The 21,598-nt window shown below is 39.5% G+C and overlaps 1 protein-coding gene and 1 pseudogene across 2 annotated transcripts in view; both read left to right on the forward strand.

The window, feature by feature from the left end:
- Positions 1–21,598, forward strand: part of CPQ (carboxypeptidase Q) — a 331,562-nt gene that overhangs the window by 162,608 nt on the left and 147,356 nt on the right. The window lies entirely within an intron of this gene.
- On the forward strand, positions 21,027–21,466 carry LOC142157949 (peroxisomal membrane protein 4 pseudogene; annotated as a pseudogene).

A 21,598-nucleotide genomic window follows, 5' to 3' on the forward strand; every position in this document is an offset into this window, starting at 1 on the left:
CCTGTGTAATATTTAAAATTGTGAGCAGCATACAAAATAAAACCCCCAGTTGTCCTCCATTTTTTTATAGTTTCCAACTGTCCATAACGTCAGATACTCCCTATGATTATTTGTGCTTGTTGTGTATTAACCGGAATGTGTTTGCCCTTTATGTGGGTGATTACAGCTACACGCTCCAGTTAATCTTTATGCACATGCAGTGAAGCTTCATCAATGCCAGGGAAAAGTACAATAATGAATGTGATGCGGACCTTACTGGATTGCAATGACACTTATTAAGTCAACATTTCAGTGTCATGGATGTACGCCCATATCACAGTGTCTTTTGCCACTCAAACATTGATTTAATAAATCACATTGCAATCTGATAAGGTGTTTATTGCAGTTATCATACCACTAATAATACCACCAGTCTAATAATGTATTAATCATAGTGATAAGTCAGCTTTATGTTTGAAAATGAAACACTACCATTGTTGTGTTCTGTATTTTTGTTGAGCAAATTATATTGGAAGCTGTAACATTACTGTAAAGCTGTAAACCAAGTAAAAGTGCAGCATACTCTCAGGTAGACCTTGGCTGCTTGTTTTTTCCCTGAATTCAATGAAGTTTCGTTAGGGGAAATGTCATAAACTAAGCTCCAGTGGCTTGCTGCCAGGATATATTTCCCAAAAAACCCTTACCTAAATATTTGTCAGAGCAAAGAGTAGACAGAATGTCCTTCGGTGCTCAGTGATTTCATAAGATTATTTTACAGTTCAATGAGATAAACAGCTCCACAGTGCTGTGTGCCCAATCCTCCAGCTTCCTGACCAGTTCTAAGTGGCTGCTGTATTTTACTCCTGTACTTCAAGTGTGCTTGAGAATCAAAACAAGAAGGCTGTCAGTGTCTTAGGTAGAGTACATTGCATAAAATCCAGCCTCTTTCTGTTTTTAAAGCCGGATGTATTGGTTACTGAGTTGTGACTGTTTGTTCTAACAGACGGTGCAAAGAAAACATTGAGTGTGTACTTTAGTGTCATGTGTAAGGCAGTCATACAATCTCTGCTTGCCAGTCACAGAAACAAAATAGCATATTTCTCTTTATATGTTGTGCTTACTTCACTGTCTCCATAGCAGACTACAACATACAGTATATTCGTTCAGCAGGAATGCATATTTATCATACTTGCCAACTCTCCCGGAATGTCCGGGAGACTCACGCATTTTGCAAGAGTCTCCCGGGCTCCCGGGCGAGTGTGGCAATCTCCCGCATCTGGATAATTCTGCCCACTTCCTAGTGAAGTCAGCAGAATTAAGTCCCAAACGCCGCGGTTCCCGGTCAAATGACGCGTTTTGCATCATCACGTCATGGGGGCGGGTCCAAAATGACGCCATTTTGGAGCCCCGCCGCCCCTTACGCCCACCTCCTCCGCAGGCTCCCGGATTTGGCCAACAGAAAGTTGGTAAGTATGATATTTATATTAAATTAATAAAAAACCCACACACAAAATAAACCCTTTGTTTGGCATCACTGATTAGTTTTGCAGAGAACTACGTCCTAATCCAGGAAACAAATGGCATTTAGGTCTCATTGAGATGTTATTTGTGTAGACGCTCTGTGACATTTGCATGGTTTAATGTTTATTGTTGCTGAGGCTGCTACACACATGCTATAAGTTGTTTACTGTGCTGTCACTGTCTAACGAATGACTCTGATTACCTGCACACAACTTCTTTGTGCATATCCCCTCCCTTCTGTATAATCAGTGCCTTGAATTGTCACACTAAGCTGACTTCTTGGTCTCTGAGTTTCTTGAATATCCTGAAAACTTTTTCTGCTTACTTTACTAGATCCTGTTTATTGGACCTTCCTACTGTCTTTAGTGTTTGATGTTCATAGTCTGCATCTGCCTAGCTCTAACTTTTCCTGACCCCTGCTTCAACTCATTGTATATCCTGGCGTTCTAAAGTTTATGTGTCCTGTATTGTCCAATGTTCTATTTTGCATATTAATTATTCTTAGTAGTATGTGTTCTCTGTTTTATTCTTTGTCACACGTATTAAAATATTCCTTTACGGTTTTATGTCTGGATTTCTGCCTGTGCAGATTGTTGTGTATGCTTAAGCTTCGTACACACTACAGAAATTTCAACCAAATTTTTATGCCGAGCGATTTTACAGGCGATCGATGTTCCGATCGCTCGGTCCATGGACTGCATACACACTAGCCTTGTTTAGGACGATAAAGGGAAGAGCGGACGTCCCTTTAGTGACTTTCTTACAGCCATGTTGTCGTGAGCAATGACTGTAATTTCGTACTCACTGTTGTGGATCGGTCGGAAGTTTATACACACTACACAGCGGAAACGAGATTGGAACGAAAATATTAAACGGTACGGCCAACCAAATGAGGCGACAATTGTCCATTTGGGCAGATTTTAGACCATCGTGTCCCTGCACACACTGACCCGACTTTTGAACGAGTGGTCGTATGTCGGCTGATTTAGCCGATTATTGGATGAAAACTGTGTAGTGTGTACCCAGCTTTAAACCTTGGATTCTTCTAACCATAATGAGCTTTCATGTGGAAATTGTGTCAGCCTGTATCAGTACACCCTCTAATATACATACTCTTTCACCGCTTTACTGTAGTGAACTCATGTTTGCAGGAGTTTCCTAAACTATTATTCAATCAAATTCAAACTAAAGCCTGGAAACTTCAACTCATAAGCTAAGGTAGCTTATATAATGTTTCTTCTTCCCGTGGAAGCTCTAGCTGGGCCTCACCATTATGGGAAAACAACCATCTTATTTTATATAACATTTCTGCCTGTTCATGTTTTCTCTGCTTCAGAAATTTTGTCAGGGTATTGTGATCGCGGGCCAGTATGCTATCAAATTCAGTACATTGGTTACAGAGCTCAGTTGGAACAACAAAGCCTTGGTGGCCACCTTCTGCCAGGGACTCTCAGATAAAATCAAGGATGAATTAGCAAACTTCAACCTTCCCATTTTCCATGATGTGCAACAAGATATTTGCTTCAGACAATGCTTTTAAGAATAGGGGTGTACTTAGTAGAAGCTGTCTCCTCATTTGGCTTGTAGCTTCATTATACCACTGCTTCAGTTCTCAGAAGAGCCTATGTAAGGATATCATATTCATCTTTCTGAAGAGGAAGGAACTCGTAGATGGCACCCATGCTGTGTATGTCCTGTGGATCCATGGACCACTCTGTCAGCCTGTGCCCTCTGAACCTTGTAAATGTCATACAATATCGGTGGTTCTCTAGAGGCCACCCTACGGAACTATTGCTACTCTCTTGTCAATAAAAATAACATTACCTTAGTGCCGGCAAGGCTGCCCCTTTCCCCTTTTACATACACCTTATGTAGTGAACCCCTTGCCTATAAGGCATAGAGAATCCAGAAGTAAAGGGGATCCAGGTTCAGAATAATCAGTACAAAATCTCGTTATTCACAGACAATGTGCTCTTAACCTTGTCTTCATCTCAGACCTCTCTTCTCAATTTATTTGTGGAATTTGAAAAATATGGTAAACTGTTGAAAGCTAACTTTGACTTGCAATGACGTCCTTTGGCATTACGGTATTTAGGCGTCTCTCATCAATTAACACATCTGTCAGAGAAAATACCTGCAAAATGCATTTCCAATGGTATATGGTCCCCACCAAGCTGCAAGCTTTATGTACTCAACTATCCAACCTATGTTGGAGGAATTGTGGGCAAAATGTAACTTTTTTCATATATGGTTAGACTGCCAAATAATATCCTAGTTTTGGGATGATGTATTACATTTGATCAGGTTACCAATATACAACTCCCCAAAGATCCTTTGATTATACTTCTCTGCCATCCATTTAGATCAGTAGATAAGTCCACTAATAAATTAGTTTGCCATTTATGTAACGCAGCCAAGCTTCAAACTGCTAGTGACTGAAAAAATACTTTACAACCATCCATGAATGCTGTCGTCAACAGAATCTGGCACACTCTCTCCATGGAATATATAATCAGAATCTTACATGACACAAGCAAACACTTTAATAAAGTTTGAGACTCCTGGTTCTTCCAAAATAACAGTACGGTATATTGTAACTTTCACGTAGAGAAACAATTATAAGAAGCGATAATCTAGTTTAATTACAATATAACTTACAATGAATATGGCAGAAATCAAAAGGCTACTAGATAAATGAATAAATATTTATTAAAAGTATTAATAATCAATACTTTGAAAATATACACATTAAAAGCAGAATTGCATCAAACGAGAAATATATAATATAGCAACCCCAATGAAAGATGGTATAAGTGAGGGTTTTAATCACAGAGGGAGTTCAGTGGATAAATCATCCACAGTGTTGTAATATATATTGCTTTAAATCCAAATTAACTGTGGCCATTTCATCTCACTCTCCGATGTACATTCTCCAGACAGATGTTACAGTCCGTCACGGAGTTGTGGGCAAGTGGCTTCTTCTTTGTTCCATTGGTAGCAATGAAGCCTCACTGTATCTTGCACTGTTAATTCATTAGACAACTGCCGTGATCTACAACAAATCCTCTATGATGATGTATTATATATAAATAGACAAAGCTTCCAAAGTAAAGCAAAGTAAAATGTCCAGCTCACATACAAAGTGTCCTGATGGTAAAACTGACGCGTTCCGACACCTTAGAGGCTTTTTCAAAGATGTTGAACCATTGAAATCCTCAGATCCTATATAGTACTAGGTCCACAGACTGCCAATCACAGATCCTTTAATTAAAATTGGGGCAGCTGTGTGTTTAATTATGAGGTTGGTAAAAATCTTTCTCAAATCAATTATTAAAAGCGTTTTTTGTGTAAATATTAATAAAGAAAACATAACTATAATGAATATAGGAGCTAAAAAGCAAGTAATACACAATCATAAAGAATCTAATATGAGATCAAACCAAGAGGAAATATTCAAAATAAATAGTTGTAATATCCCATGTATTGCTGAACAGCCGAGGAGTGTCTAACATACCCCTGATTAGGGAGTAGCATATCAAGACAATGACAGAGTAACAATAAATAAATACTAGACAGCATACAAGTGTACCTCTATAAAAAACAACAACAGAATACTAGATACTACAAAATAAATCTGAGTTAGAAGTCCCTATCGAAAATATATGATCTGACTGGGGGTTTGAACTTAAACTCTTTATTGGTGACATTGAAGATGGTTTTGTTAGGAAAGTATGCCTTTTTGCACATGACACAAAGATATGCAACAGAGTAGACACACCAGGAGGAGTGAAACAAATGATTGTTGATCTAATAAACTAGAGGAATGGTCAAGAGCAAGGCAACTTGGGTCTCAAAAACCCAAAAGCTATATATAGTATTATAGTACTATAATGGAAACTGCTAAGGTGGAACGGTCTAAGAGTCACTATTTCAGGTGACTTACTGGGAGGTAAGCAATGTAACAAAGCAATGAGAAATGAAAGTCAGATGCTTGGTTGCATAGGAAAAGGAAACAGTACCAGAAGAAAGAAGTAATAATACCATTGTATAGGTCATTGGTACGGCCTCATCTAGAATACTGTGTTCAGTTCTGGAGGCCATATCTCCAGAAGGCTCTAAATACATTAGAGACTGTACAAAGAAGGGCAACTAAGATGGTGCATAGCCGACAGCACAAAACTTATCCAGAAAGACTAAAATATCTTAATATGTAAAGTTTGGAGCAGAGAAGGGAAAGAGGGGAGGAGGGGGAATGATAGAAACATTCATAATATATCAAGGGTATTAACAAGGTATATGAGGGAATCATTCTTGAAAGAAAGAATATTAGAATACAAGGAAATGAACTGAAAGTGGAGGGAAGTAGATTCACAGCAAATTTGATGAAAAATTAGTTCACAGAAAGGGTAGTGGATAAGTGGAATAGCCTCCCATCAGTGGTGGTAGAGGCTAATACAGTAGAGCCATTTAAACATGTTTGGGATAGATATAAGGATATCCTTACAAAGAACCAGGGAGCAAATAGGCTTTGAGGGTACCATAGGACAAAACATGGGTAGACTTGATGGGCCAAGTGGTTCTTATCGGCCGTCAAATAGGCTTGTTTCTTGATAAAATAAAACCAATCGGTCTTAAAGTACCCGCTTTCAGATTAACTGCCCATTTTATTAGGCCTACAAAATTTTGGAACAAATTACTATATTTTTCTTAAGCTGTGTGTAAATATGAAATGCCTTCCATGGTACTGCTCTCAGACCACTAGTAATCACTAGTACATGTTCTTTTTGCACATGCCACATTCATGTTTACTTTTTTAATCCGTTATATTCAGCAAATGAAAAGTAATTGTGCATTAAAGTGTGCAGATGTATGTTTATGTTTCTACACTGCAGAGGTTGAGTTAACTTTATTCATTTAGATTCAACAAAACAAAATCTGACCAATTAAATTTACAAAGTGCACCACAAAACACCTTTGTTTTATATCGGTGCACCTAGATGGTCCACCCAGCACACATCAAGGTGTACACCTATTCTTCTGACTCGTGAGATTAGTGCGTAATCTAGTAGTGTGCTTAGGTCTAGAGGGACAACAAGATATGAACAGGTGCTAACTATAAACTACAAAGTCCATCCTCCTACTGCTTGTGTACTAGCTCTTTCAATAAAATTAACTTCAGTTTTTCTCCAAAAAGAAGAAATATCTTTGAGAAACTAAGTCTATGAGCACACTCAATAGGTTTTCACCACTCCCCAGCTACCCCTACTGAAGCTTGACCACATCCCTTTAAATAGGGGTCTTTTGCATTGCAGCTTTGTTAGGTCACTGCTGCACCCTCTCACTGGTATTCTGGATAACTGGACTTTGGCGGAACCTCTGATGTTATGGACTTCCATTATCCTTGCCTTTGACTTGTTTTTTGGACTATGCTCTTGTATGCAATCCAGCCATGTTTCTTTCTCAATATATTTGCAAGTATTCCCACCAGTGTATCCCTAAGTGCATTCATTAAGCTTCTGCGACTACAGTGTGTTTCCAGCCCTGCTGTTACTCAGCCTGGTTACTTGCATCAATGAGTCGAGCCTTGTTTTCTGCTCAGTAAATTACCAGTGTGTTTCTGTATGCAATTCCCAAGCTCCTGTGACTGCTGGCCTTGTTCCCTGCTACTGGCCTTGTTCCCTGCTCAGCGTAATACTGATGTGTTCTTGTATGCAATTCCTAAACTTCTGTACCAGTGTACCTCCAGTCTTTGTATTCCTGTATGCAACCCTTTAGTTCTGTGACCTGTGGATCTTCAGCCCTGCCATTGCTTAGCCTGGATACCAACATACTCCACCGCCTTGTCCAGCTTGACCTCCAGTCATTGAAGTCCATCCTCTGAACTCATTTATCATTATTTCTGACTTTTTACCCTGCATGCTTCGCTTCAGTTGTGTGACACAGAGTTGTAGCACATGGAGATGCACAACAGGTCCAGAAGACTGCAAATTCGAGACCTCTTGCAGAGTGAAAATGCTCCTCTGCAAGGGACACTTCTAAAATTGCGCTCTCTTAACCTCTTTATGTCATTCAATAATGCTCTACTAAAGCAAATCTTGTTTTTGCAACGCACTGCAAAAGTAGGTGCTGTATTCTGTGTATGTATATACTACTTGGCTCCTCCACTCAGCTTATTCTCCTCCACAAATGCTGAACTTGCACAAATTCATGCACAAGATGAGTCCGAAGCTGCTTTTGCACTGAGCGTCAGACATTTCGTAGTTCAGCAAGTGATGTTTGGTTAATCGATAGGAGACAATATTGCTGGAAAGCATTTACTTTTTACTTTAAATACCAACCAGTGTTTAGAACTCACATTATTTAGTATGTTGTTTTTTCCCATTTTATTTTGTTTTTGCTGAAATAACCCAGGCTCGCTCGATGCTGTATCATTTAAAAAACACCCTCTGGCGTTGTTTTTTTAAAATTCAATTAAAAAAGTCAGGGGAAAAGAACACAGAAGATAAATGGAACTTTACGGCTACACACTTCCCCAGGAATATATACTACACACTCAGACCTTTACCTGTAAATCAAATTACAGTATATTTGCACTTCAGTCGGCACAGAGATAAATGATTTACTGTGAGATCTGAGGCCTGAGTACAAAGAAGTACACATAAAACATCCAATGCCTTCTGCTCTTTTCATGTCTTCGTTTTCTTTTTTCTCCAAGATACTTAATGATACAATACTTCACCTAGCAAAGAACACTTACAGGATCACGGTTGACTAGTATATATCATGCCATGTGTACTTGTAATATATTTCACTCATTATCCTATTTTCAGAAGCATTCAATAGATTCTGTTCATTTAGGACAGTGATAGGCAACCTGATACTCTTCAGGGGCCTCAAAGGGCGGCCCTCTAACCTTCAAAATGACCACACAGTTCTCTTAATCTCAGCAATAATTTAAAACAATACATTTAATCAAAGAAAGAGAAAGATATCTGTAATAATATACTACAAACTATAACAAATAAATCTGGGTGGGAAGTAGCTGGGCGCCACAGTGGAAGGCTTGAGGAGTTGCCTGTTGCCTGCCACTGATTTAGGGTGTGATCTTTTTAAAGTTGCCCTTTCTGACCATATATGTCCAATGGTGGATGCGCTGTTAGTGTTCAGGGAAGTATGTTGACTTTATGTGTGCCTAGTGATATTGGTGATTTATAAGGGTTATTACAGTTCTAAGTGTGGTAGTTGAAAGCTATATAGAATATTGAATTTCATAGCCTGCTTTATTTGAGACTAATGCAGTTATGTGGATTCCAGCGACATGATCATGTATGAACCAGCTCCTAAAGTGACTACTCGGTTTTTTGTTCATAATCAAGGCGATATGCGGGTCACAGACATAACACCTCGTTCCCAAGCAGAAACTTTAGTCAGTTGATGATCTGAAAAAGCCATATTCTGATTGTGTTCCTAATGTGGTATGTAGCAGAGACTGACGTCCAAGACGATTCCCGAACATTTCACTTCCTGTGTATTGGTATTAATGAATATATTTATTTATTATTTTTAGATTTGCCAGAGATGACACAAGAAATCCCCAATCACAATACAAATAATAACATTATTAAATTGTTTTGGTCCCAACATATGGAATATCCACCAATCTGGAGTGTAAAATGCACAAATTACCATTTCACCGGTATAGGCTTCCGCATGATTGTAGTTTCCACCCATTATTTTGATGTTATGATATAACTCCTCCCTTCACTATTTTTAGTAAACAAAATTAAGAATGATAAAGTCCCGACCAATTAACATATACAGAAATACTATATGCACCAGATTAGTTCAATACAAATATTTATACTATTTGGTTCAACGGTTTCAATCATGAATCCGCCATAGTTCAATTTCTCTGTTTCCTTTTCAGGTACCCTCCCACACACAATTTTCTAATCCTTCAAATTGAATTAATGTAAAACCACTTTCATGTCTCTGTGAGTGATCAGTTTCAACAATCCTTTAGCAGATTTGCCTACAGATACATGTTTATTCACTTGTTTAGTTTTACAATATATTTTATCAATTATGTGAGAGTTATAACAAAACATTTAAACGTTTAAACCATGGACACCTCAGTGGCTCCAACCAATGTTTTTTACTATACTGCTTAAAATACATTACACACATTAATTAATTGCTATAAAATAAAGAGAAAGGCCTAATTAAAAACTTATTATAATACGTAAGTGAATTTGTAAACAAAAATAAGAGGCACTAAAGTGCTGAAGAGTTCCTTCATAAATATCCAAATAGATTTTAATCAAACAATAATAATAAAATGTATACTTATTACCATAGTAATGTAATCTTGAATAGATGACACAAAAACCGGTTGGCAAGCTGTTTTAACATTGAACTGATATCCCTATTGGCTTATGTATTGCTTTTACTGATTGGACGAGGTCAGTATAAAACGACCTCTGGAACTCATACTCACATCAGGGTAAAACGCGTCAGTGGATGTGAAATAGACTTTATCTAACAGCTCACTTGAGCCTAAGATTTCCCTCTGATGCGTCAGACGCCATCCCCGCTGATTCCCTGTCAGACGGAGAACGGATGTCTGATCCCCCCGTCGGCTGCCGCGGACTTCCGGATAGCGGGTGCATGCGCCCTGGCCTCAGTCCCGTTGCTAGGCAACGGGACGCTGCTTCAGTTTCCGCTGCCGCCTCCGCTCTCCACCAATCACCTCAGTCTGGATTCTATTTAAACCTGCCTCTGGCGCCATTAGGGTGCCAGAGTAACAGGTTCACCACCAGTGTTCCTGGCTTCCACACTCCCTTGTTTTTCCCTGAGTATCCTGCTTCCTGTTTATCGTTGTGACCCGGCTTGGCGACCATCCTCTTTCTCTGTGTGACCCATTCTGTACCGTGACTTCGGCTTGGTGACTACTCTACTGGATTTCCCTTTTGTACCTATATACCTGATTGTTGTGACCCGGAACCGTCTGACCTCTCTACGCTACACTGGTAACTGGCTAATAGGACCGCGACCTGCGTGCTCTCTGCTGCGAAGTCCAAACCTCCTTGCGGGGGTCCCTGGTGAACACCAGGGGTACGTTAGACTCCGCACCTGTTTGACCAGTTGCGCTAATACCGGTTAGTGTCTATTTATCTTCAGCCTTCATAGGCCTACAGCGTGACATGATGAAGTTACAATCTGTAATGAAACGCGTTAGTGGTACTATGACAAGAAGTTAATTTGTTTTTATATCAACCTTTTGGCTAATTGGCTACATGGATACTTTTTAATTTTGCCAATTGTGGATTCCCTGGAGGGATTTAGAAGCCGCAACTACCACTCAGCTCATACTCCATATGGGGAGAGCTTTGGAAGTGATACAAAGTATCTGTTCAACGGACTGCTTAATACGATCCAGATTCAGCATTCTATCAAGAGCTGCACACAAGGACGGCCTCACTTACAGCTGAGAGCCGCGGATTACGTCGGCTCCACGATTCCAACTATCTTTGGTTTTACCAGGAGCTATACACTAAGACGGCCTCACTACAGCTGAGAGCCGCGGATAACGTCGGCTTCACGATTCCATCTATCACGCCTGCATACAGATAAGCAAAAAAGCACATTTGATTTCCTTGCAGCAACAATAGCTAGCAAAATGAGAGGTAGCAGCAAGCACATACAAGCTGAAATGGAGCGGCTGCTGTGCGACCTCATGTGTAAGGCTACCGCTGAAGATTTGTGGCCGGACACATTTATTTCCACAACTAACCATAGACACAAACAAGCATACACATTTCACACAGCACAGTTGCAGCATGGTACCATGAGTGAACAAAGCGTCATTTCTCAACCTTGTATGACATCCACGCCATTACTATCAGTAAGGATGCCACATTACGCAGGGGACACATCTGGTATGGACACAAGCGAAATTTTGCACTACCAACAATTATAAACTATTGCTCTGGTCCAAACAATCTACGAATTGCACATTCCAAGTTAAATGTATTTTTACAATGTTATATATGTTAATATGTAAACCGCTATTTTTACAATAAATACTAGGGATGTGCACCGGCGACTTTTGAGGTCTCGTGTTTTGTGTTTTGGATCCGGATTTTCTCGATGTTTTGGGTTCGGATTTGTTTCGCAAAACACCTGCCGAAAGGTTTTGGTTCGGATTTAAGGTTTTGGATTCGGATTTTTTTTGAAAAAAACATAAAAAGTTCAAAAATCAAGTTTTTGGGCTTATTTTCACTCCTACGCTATTATTGACCTCAATAACATTTAATAACAAGCATTTCCACTAATTTACCGTGTATTCTGAACACCTCACAATATAGTTATTAGTCCAAAACGTTGCAACGAGGTATCTTTCTGGACTGCGTAGTGGAGTGGTCCCCACAATATAATAAGAAAACCATCAACTGGTCTTAATCGCACCAAAACATGTACCTGGACTGCGTAGAGAAGTGGGTCACCACAATATAAATTAAAAACCCTGAACTTGTATGATTCGCAAGAATAATGTACCTGGACTGCGTAGAGGAGTGGGTCACCACAATATATATAATAAGAAAACCATCAACTGGTATGAATCACACCGAATAATGTACCTGGACTGTGTAGTGGAGTGGGTTACCACAATATAAATTAAAAACCCTGAACTTGTATGATTCGCACCAATAATGTACCTGGACTCCGTAGAGGAGTGGGTCACCACAATATTATTAAAAAAACCTACACGGTTCTGAATTCCACCCAAAAAGTTTATGGACTGCGTAGTGTAGTGTTCCCAACAATATTATTTAAAAATTTTGCAGCAACAGTCAACGTTGTTTAATATCTGATACACCTCTATCTGGACTGCATAGTGGAGTGGCCCCGGTACCCAATTTGGTACCGGGGCCACAATACCTCCTCCAACCATGGTACAGACCATTCGTCATTGAGATCCCATCAAGTATGTTAAAGACAGACAGGGTCGAAGTGTTATCGGTTGACTTTGTAAACAAAAAAACTGTCCCTGTTGCACATAGTCGTGCAATGAAGACTGACTTTTTCATTTAAAGGCACCATCTTTCAAGTGTAGTGTTTGTAAGTCATATTATACTTTTGGTAAAATTTGTTTATTTTGTTCCTCTTTATGGTAACTACTAATAGAATTAAAGTATTAAATAGAAGCGGCAGTTCCTCTTTATGGCAATTAGTAATAGAATTAAAGTATTAAATAGAATTAAAGTATTAAATAGAGTGGTATAGAGTGGTAGTGTGGTATAGAGTGGTCCCCACAATATAATAATAAAACCCTCAACTGGTCTGAATTCCACCAAACAAGTATCTGGACTGCGTAGTGGGGTGGCCCCGGTACCCAATTTGATACCGGGGCCACAATAAAATAAATACACCCTTAACTGGTCTGAATTCCACCAAACAAGTATCTGGACTGCGTAGTGGGGTGGCCCCGGTACCCAATTTGATAGCGGGGCCACAATAAAATAAATACACCCTCAACTGGTCTGAATTCCACCAAACAAGTATCTGGACTGCGTAGTGGGGTGGCCCCGGTACCCAATTTGATACCGGGGCCACAATAAAATAAATACACCCTCAACTGGTCTGAATTCCACCAAACAAGTATCTGGACTGCGTAGTGGGGTGGCCCCGGTACCCATTTTGATACCGGGGCCACAATACCTCCTCCAAATTCCAAGTGTAGTGTTTATAACATCTTAACACTACACTAATTCTAGCACGTCAAAACCTCTTGTTTTAAATAATGACAGGGCATTTAATTTTTGATTTAATTTATTGAATTTGTTGGCATTTTCTTTTACTTTTTGAACATGGCAAACGACTGTTGAATGGTCACATAATGCCCAAAAAATAGTTGCAAGATGGAATTGTCCTTGGGCCCTCCCACCCACCCTTATGTTGTTGAAATAGGACATGCACACTTTAACAAACCAATCATTTCAGCGACAGGGCCTACCAAACAACTGTGGCTGAAATGATTGGTTTGTTTGGGCCCCCACACCAATAAAACAATTCATCTCTCCCTATACAAACTAAACAGGCTCTACTGAGGAAAGATGTCGTCCTCATCCTCAACCTCTGATTCCTCTCCCCCTACAGTGTGTACTTCCTCCTCCTCACACATTATCAATTCGTCCCCGCTGGACTCCACAACCACAGGTCCCTCTGTACTGTCTGGAGGGCAGTGCTGTACTTCATTGAGGAATTGATTATTCATTTTTATAAACATCATTTTTTCAACGTTGTGAGGAAGCAACCTCCTTTGCCGCTCACTGACCAGGTTCCCCGCTGCACTGAAAACTCTTTCCGAGTACACACTGGAGGGGGGACAACTCAGTTAAAACATAGAGCCAGTTTGTACAGGGGCTTCCAAACTGCCTTTTGGAGTTCTACCACGTCACTACCTCTAGTTAATTTAGATTGCAAGGCTTGTAAATATAAATACTTTGAAGATAAAAAAAGCAGGCTGCACAGACTGTGGAGCTAGAAAGTGAAATTAAATGGACCACGTTACTTTGGTGGCTATCTATGCCCCCCCCCCCCCCCCCGCCTTACACTTGTAGTTAAATATAAATAAAGCAGCCTGCATAGACTGTAGAACTAGAAATTCAAATATACAAAGAAATGGACAAAGGCAGTTTGGTATCTGTCTGCATCAGATCCCCTCTCCACTAGGAGTAAAACAGAAAACTTTTCAGCCGTTATATAATCTAGAATATAAATAGAAATTGAGAAAGGCAATTTGGTATCTGTCTGCATCATAATCATCAACATCCTCCTCAGCGCCAGCTACATCAATATCCTCCTCCCGGTGTACAATATTCACACCTTCATTAGCCAAATCTGTAACTGGATTGTGGGTGATCCTTCCAGCATATGCAGAGGGCGTGCTGCAAATGCTGGATGGAGTCACCTCTTCCCGTACAGTGATGGGAAGGTCAGGGTTCCCAACCAACAACACCCTTGGACTCGCCTTGGGGATTTGTGATGTCATCTGTTTAGAAGGCAGAGTTCTTTGCTGTTTTGTTGTTGTTGCTGACAGCATAACTCTCTTAAATTTTTTGTAGGGGGGGGAGGAGGAGGGCTTAGATCCTTGGGTGAAGCTGGACCACTAGTCATGAACACGGGCCAGGACCTAAGCCATTCCTTGCCACTACGTGTCGTAAATGGCATGTTGCCAACTTTACGTTTCTCCTCAGATGATTTTTAATTTCTCTTTTTGCTATTTTTGGAGAACTTGGGCTTTTTGGATTTTACATGCCCTGTACTAGGAGATTGGGCATCGGGCTTGCCAGACGGCGTTGATGGCATTTCATCGTCTATGTCATGACTAGTGGCAGCAGCTTCAGCATTAGGAGGAAGTGGGTCTTGATCTTTCCCTACTTTATCCTCCAAATTTTGGTTTTCCATTATATGTAGCACAAGAGAGAGTACCCCTAAGCCACACACACTCGGCAAAGCCTTTAAAAATTATATGCGGCACAGGAGAGTAGCACTGGACTTATACTGTTGAATCAGTGAACTTTGTAATAGCAGTACCACTGGACTTATACACTGCTGAATCAGTGAACTTTGTAATAGCAGTACCACTGGACTTATACACTGCTGAATCAGTGAACTTTGTAATAGCAGTACCACTGGACTTATACACTGCTGAATCAGTGAACTTTGTAATAGCAGTACCACTGGACTTTTACTGCTGAATGTGTGAACTTGGTAATATTGCAGTACCAATGGGCTTATATACTGCTGGATTGGTTTTGCAAATTTGATTATAATTATTTTTTTTTTTAATTTTTAATTTTTATTTTTTATTTTTTTTATAACTTTTTTTTTATTTTTTTAAAAACTTGGGAATAATGGGGAAATAACTATGCCCTTAGAAGCACAGAGCACAGGACACAGCACCACTGGACTGAACAGGACACAGCACAGGACCCAGCAGCACTACTGAACTCAGCAGGACAGAGCACAGGACACAGCACCACTGGACTGATACTGCAGAATGTGTGAACTTTGTAATATTGCAGAACCACTGGACTTTTACTGCTGAATGTGTGAACTTGGTAATATTGCAGTACCAATGGGCTTATACTGCAGGATTGGTTGTGCAAATTTTGTTGTAATTAAAAAAAAATTTAATTAGTTTTTTGTATTTTTTTTAAATAACTTTTTTTTATTTTTTTAAACACTTGGGAATATTGGGGAAATAACTATGCCCTTAGAAGCACAGGGCAGAGGACACAGCACCACTGGACTGAACAGGACACGGCACAGGACCCAGCAGCACCACTGACCTCAGAAGGACAGAGCACAGGACACAGCACCACTGGACTGAACAGGACACAGCACAGGACCCAGCAGCACCACTGACCTCAGAAGGACAGAGCACAGGACACAGCACCACTGGACTGAGCACAGCACAGAACTTAACTGAACAGCACAGAACTTAACTGAACAGCACTAGATATAGCAGGACAGAGGACCACCTAACACACCCTCCCTCTACCCTGATCAATGCCCGAGTGAAGATGGCGGCGACTAGCGGGGAATTTATATATAGGATCCGAGTATCGCGAGATCCGACAACGGGATTATGAGTCAGAGCCTCAGTTTCAGATTTGAATTTGGCGCCAATACCCGGATCTGTCTCGGATCCGACTCGGATCGGCAACGTTCGGGTGGGCTCGGATTTCATAAATCCGAGTGCGCTCATCTCTAATAAATACTATTGTTTTTCACCAACCTTCATATACTGGTCACTGAGAACTTTGATGATAGCATCACAGGTGTCAGTTATTATCATGCCAAGAGCTTGGGGTGAAATAGCTGTACTGTATTTACGATCTGAAAGTGTTCTCTCCCTGTTGCCAAAAATCGTAGTGTTGCCACCAGTCTTTGCTCTGGCGGTATGGGTCTCCTTAAATGAGTGTTCTCCCACTGGATGAGAGGGGTTACTAGTTGGAGCAGTTCCTGAAAAGTTGAATCACTCATACGAAGAAAATTCTTGAAATCATCTGGGTTGTTGTCCCGTATCTCCTGTAGCAGGGGCATATGAGAGAACGTGTCTCTCCTCTTGAACCAATCTTTGCTCCAACAAGATCTATTCTTTCCCCTTCTTTCTCTTTGGTTCCGTACCAGCAGTCTTCTTGCCACAGCAAGCAGGAGAAGTGCAGTTGCTTGTTCTTGTTCTTCTGTAGCCATTGTAGGTTTACAACTAGGAATGAATGAAGGGACAGTGTAGCCTTCTGTTTTTAAGCTGTTTTGGGAGTTAACTATAGTGAAAGCTCTGCCCCTTTATGCGAATGTCTTTGGTATCTCGTACATTTCCCGCAAATGTCGCTGCAGTGTGTACGAAATTTAAATCATTGTTCACGACAACATGGCTGTAAAAAGTCGCTAAAGAGACGTCCGCTCTTCCCTTTATCGTCCTAAACAAGGCAAGTGTGTATGCAGTCCATGGACCGAGCGATCGGACCATCGGTCGCATGTAAAATCGCTCGGCATAAAAAGTTGGTCGAAATTTCTGTAGTGTGTACCCAGCTTAAATCACATTTTAGTAATAGGGACAAACCAATTTTCTTTGGTGTACAATGGCAATCCACTGTACAGCTTAGTAGGAAGACACTTAAATATTTACCTTAGGTGAACATCTATTTGATAATTATGCCTCAGAAAACATTACTCTTATGTGCACTTTTCAGTCTGAACATTTTCCATTATTTACTTTGAACCTAAAGATTGTTAAGTTAATGGTATGTGGAAACCAGCACATGGGTCTATAGTGACACTGATAGAAAAACCACATGTACATCTCAAAGATAATTTAAATGAACAAAAAGTTTAAAAGAGTATCAGTTGATAATAGTTTTTCCTTATGTCGTTTATCAGAGTTGGATTTCACTTTTGAAATTCTTGCTAAATATTTCCCTAGTCATAAACAACTACAGTTTAAGAATATAAAAATGATAATGTCACACCTTTATGGGGAAAAGAGGATGAAATCAGTGTAAGTATATTTATTTTCTGACCATATTTCTATATTTCTCATACTTCTATTATTGTATGTTTTAATTCTGCTCCAGATAGTGAGAAACAAATGACTGCAAAAAATAAATAAAATAAAGGACAATAAAAATAATTATTCCATTTCTTTTAAAGAAGAATTATTCAAATGAAATTATGGGGGCTTATCAAGACCTAATTTTCACACGTGACTCAATAGCCCTCTCCTAATAATTGCCCTCTTTTTATGAAATAAAAAGGCAATGAACTTTTATTTACCTGTACCAAAATATAGGGCGGGCAAGAAGAAAACCTATTCAGTTCATTGCATGCCTCTCGTTTCAGCACAGGGCCGGTAGTCTCTGGTGCGGGGGCACTCTTTTTTGTGCTCCCTGATGTCCATGTGGTGCTGGTTGATACTTTGGGAGAAATAAGTGAAATTTTGAGTGCGCAAGGAAGCACTATTTTCCCAAAAAACCTCACTTATCGTGCCGAATTGAAATAGCCCCTATACCTTATATGAAATTACTTGCAGTAACATTATTAATACTAGCAGGATTGAAACTAAAAACCCATGTATCTTTAGTATGCACCAAATATATCACCATGTCTCAAATATATGAATCAGATTTATTTACTACATTCTACAAAATGATAGCTAGAATCTGATTGGTTGCTATAGGCAACATCTCCCCTTTTCAAACCCAGCCGGAATCTCTTAGCTAGATACATTTGTCCCCTAGATACTATTCAAATGGATATTTTGTTACTGCAAGGCACTTGTATTTTTCCCCATTTCTTTCTTTATTAGGGAATAAGAAACTTAAAGGCATTAATAATTGTGCATTAAAGGATTTTATCACAGGCTGAATTCTCCAACTAAATATAATGCAATCTCCTGTGCAATTCCCATGGTCCTATCTTGTCTGCTCATGTTAGAGGGAGTGTGGAAACTAGGCCTCTTCTTTCTTTAATTTGAATTCTTAGGAGCACCTGCAGTTAATAAGCATCCACACTATAATCCTCAACCACTCGAGATTACGACCTATACTTGTGAAATAGCCCATAGCGAACGGAAACTGATACTTATTAGTACTCTGCAGCTTGGGCGCTGTAACGTTCACAGGTTCGTGAAATAATTGTGAGATGACGCATGCATGTGTTATTCAGCCTGGAAGGATGTCCTTAATGTACACAAGAATAAATTGTATGATACACTGCTCATGGAATTATATTTAAATGTTAATAACTTGAAAGTACTTTGAAACAGTATCTGCCCAATTATTTATTATCTGACATTACACAGTGCACTTCAAAGTTCTGGTTTTCTGTAGGTTAAGCCAAAGCATTGCATTCACAGGTAGCCAGTTGTTTTAACTATGGGAAGAAATGTAGATTACTTTTTGTATTATTACATGTTATATTTCATTTCATTTTTAGCCATGTATCATGACAGTCATTGTTTTAACAATCCTTATATTGTTTGTTACTCACCTATTGATATTTATCCTTTTCGCTGCAAGGCTTTAATTAATGCTACCTAGTATACTAAAAATCCCAGTCACCACACCTAAAAGAGGTACTAGTAACATTGACAGATCAGCTGCAACAAAACTTTGGTTAAGAAATATCTGCAAACAGTTGACATATGCGAATGAATCATAAGACTGCGCATATAGCTCAAGGAGCTGAATTTTGAATGGATAATTGAATGTTGTGCATGGCTATGCAAAATGCTATGCGTAAATCACAACCAGCACTACGGAAGTCATTAGACTGGCTATCGTTCACAGAGTTCTGTGAGTTCTAGTGTAGAATATATGTCTGTTTACTAGCATGATAAGCATGGAGCTCCTTATATGTAGTCATTTGTAATCATAAGTTTTAACCACACCAGTTATTTTTCCATGTATACTCTCCAATGACAGCGGTATGCAGTGCAAACTCTTCATGCTGGTAGTATACAGTGTAGGTCCATTGTGGCAAAAGTATACAATGCACTGACATCATGCTAGTAATATACAACACAACTTATGTTTTGCAATATTATACAGTAGTGATGCCAGTATGCCATCATACCAGTATTATACAGAATAGTCCTCTTATTCCAATAGTATACAGTACTGATGCCAGTAGTATAACCCATCATACCAGTATTATACAGAATAGTCCTCTTATTCCAATAGTATACAGTACTGATGCTAGTATGCCATCATACTGGTATTATACAGAATAGTCCTCTAGTTCCTATAGTATACAGTACTGATGCCAGTAGTATAACCCATCATACTGGTATTATACAGAATAGTCCTCTAGTTCCTATAGTATACAGTACTGATGCTAGTATGCCATCATACTGGTATTATACAGAATAGTCCTCTAGTTCCTATAGTATACAGTACTGATGCCAGTAGTATAACCCATCATACTGGTATTATACAGAATAGTCCTCTAGTTCCTATAGTATACAGTACTGATGCTAGTATGCCATCATACTGGTATTATACAGAATAGTCCTCTAGTTCCTATAGTATACAGTACTGATGCCAGTAGTATAACCCATCATACTGGTATTATACAGAATAGTCCTCTTATTCCAATAGTATACAGTACTGATGCCAGTAGTATAACCCATCATACCAGTATTATACAGAATAGTCCTCTTATTCCAATAGTATACAGTACTGATGCTAGTATGCCATCATACTGGTATTATACAGAATAGTCCTCTAGTTCCTATAGTATACAGTACTGATGCCAGTAGTATAACCCATCATACCAGTATTATACAGAATAGTCCTCTTATTCCAATAGTATACAGTACTGATGCCAGTAGTATAACCCATCATACCAGTATTATACAGAATAGTCCTCTTATTCCAATAGTATACAGTACTGATGCTAGTAGTATAACCCATCATACTGGTATTATACAGCATAGTCCTCTAGTTCCTATAGTATACAGTACTGATGCTAGTATGCCATCATACTGGTATTATACAGAATAGTCCTCTAGTTCCTATAGTATACAGTACTGATGCCAGTAGTATAACCCATCATACCAGTATTATACAGAATAGTCCTCTTATTCCAATAGTATACAGTACTGATGCCAGTAGTATAACCCATCATACTGGTATTATACAGAATAGTCCTCTAGTTCCTATAGTATACAGTACTGATGCCAGTAGTATAACCCATCATACCAGTATTATACAGAATAGTCCTCTTATTCCAATAGTATACAGTACAGCTTTAAGCCAATAAACAGTGAAATGGTTCATGGTAAAAAAACATTAGGACATTCAGCGCATAAAGGCTCCCATAGAAAGCAAACGGTGAAAAACAATCCGTAATCATAATTCCATTCTTATAATAAGGTGATTATTTCTGTGACATAGATGTAGTCTCTTTTAAAGTGATTGAGCCCTTCCCGTCACCTTCCGTGGGAAATATTACAAATGGATTCCTACCAGAGATTCTTCAACAGCTCGTTCAAGGTGCGGAACGAGCTGTTGAAGAAGAAGAGATATCGGCTGCCCTGGCTGTAATCAAGGGTTTCCACAACGGAGCAGTCTATGGAGCTAAAATCCGAGCCCCACATGCACTGGTGATGACATTCCTATTTAAGACTGGAAGTTTAAAAGATAAGCTAAAAGCCATACTCCAAGCAACGTTCACCCATTCACGGAATCTGGCTTATTTCGTCTTCACGTATAAAGGTCTTTTGGCCGCTCAAGAGAAAATACATGGAAGCAAATGGCAGTTTCACTCCTTCCTGGCTGCTTGTGTAGGAGGATGGGTGATATTCGGAGAGAATAATCACATCAATAGCCAGCATCGCTGTTGGCGAGGACTATATAAAGGTGAAAAAGTGGAGATATCTCTAAGAGTTCTTTGACATCGAGAGGATTCCGCTGGATATCCTATATGCTGATATCATCAGGATCTCTGGTAGGAATCCATTTGTAATATTTCCCACGGAAGGTGACGGGAAGGGCTCAATCACTTTGAAAGAGACTACATCTATGTC

Source organism: Mixophyes fleayi, chromosome 5, assembly GCF_038048845.1.
Source record: "Mixophyes fleayi isolate aMixFle1 chromosome 5, aMixFle1.hap1, whole genome shotgun sequence".
Classification (NCBI taxonomy): Eukaryota; Metazoa; Chordata; class Amphibia; order Anura; family Limnodynastidae; genus Mixophyes; species Mixophyes fleayi.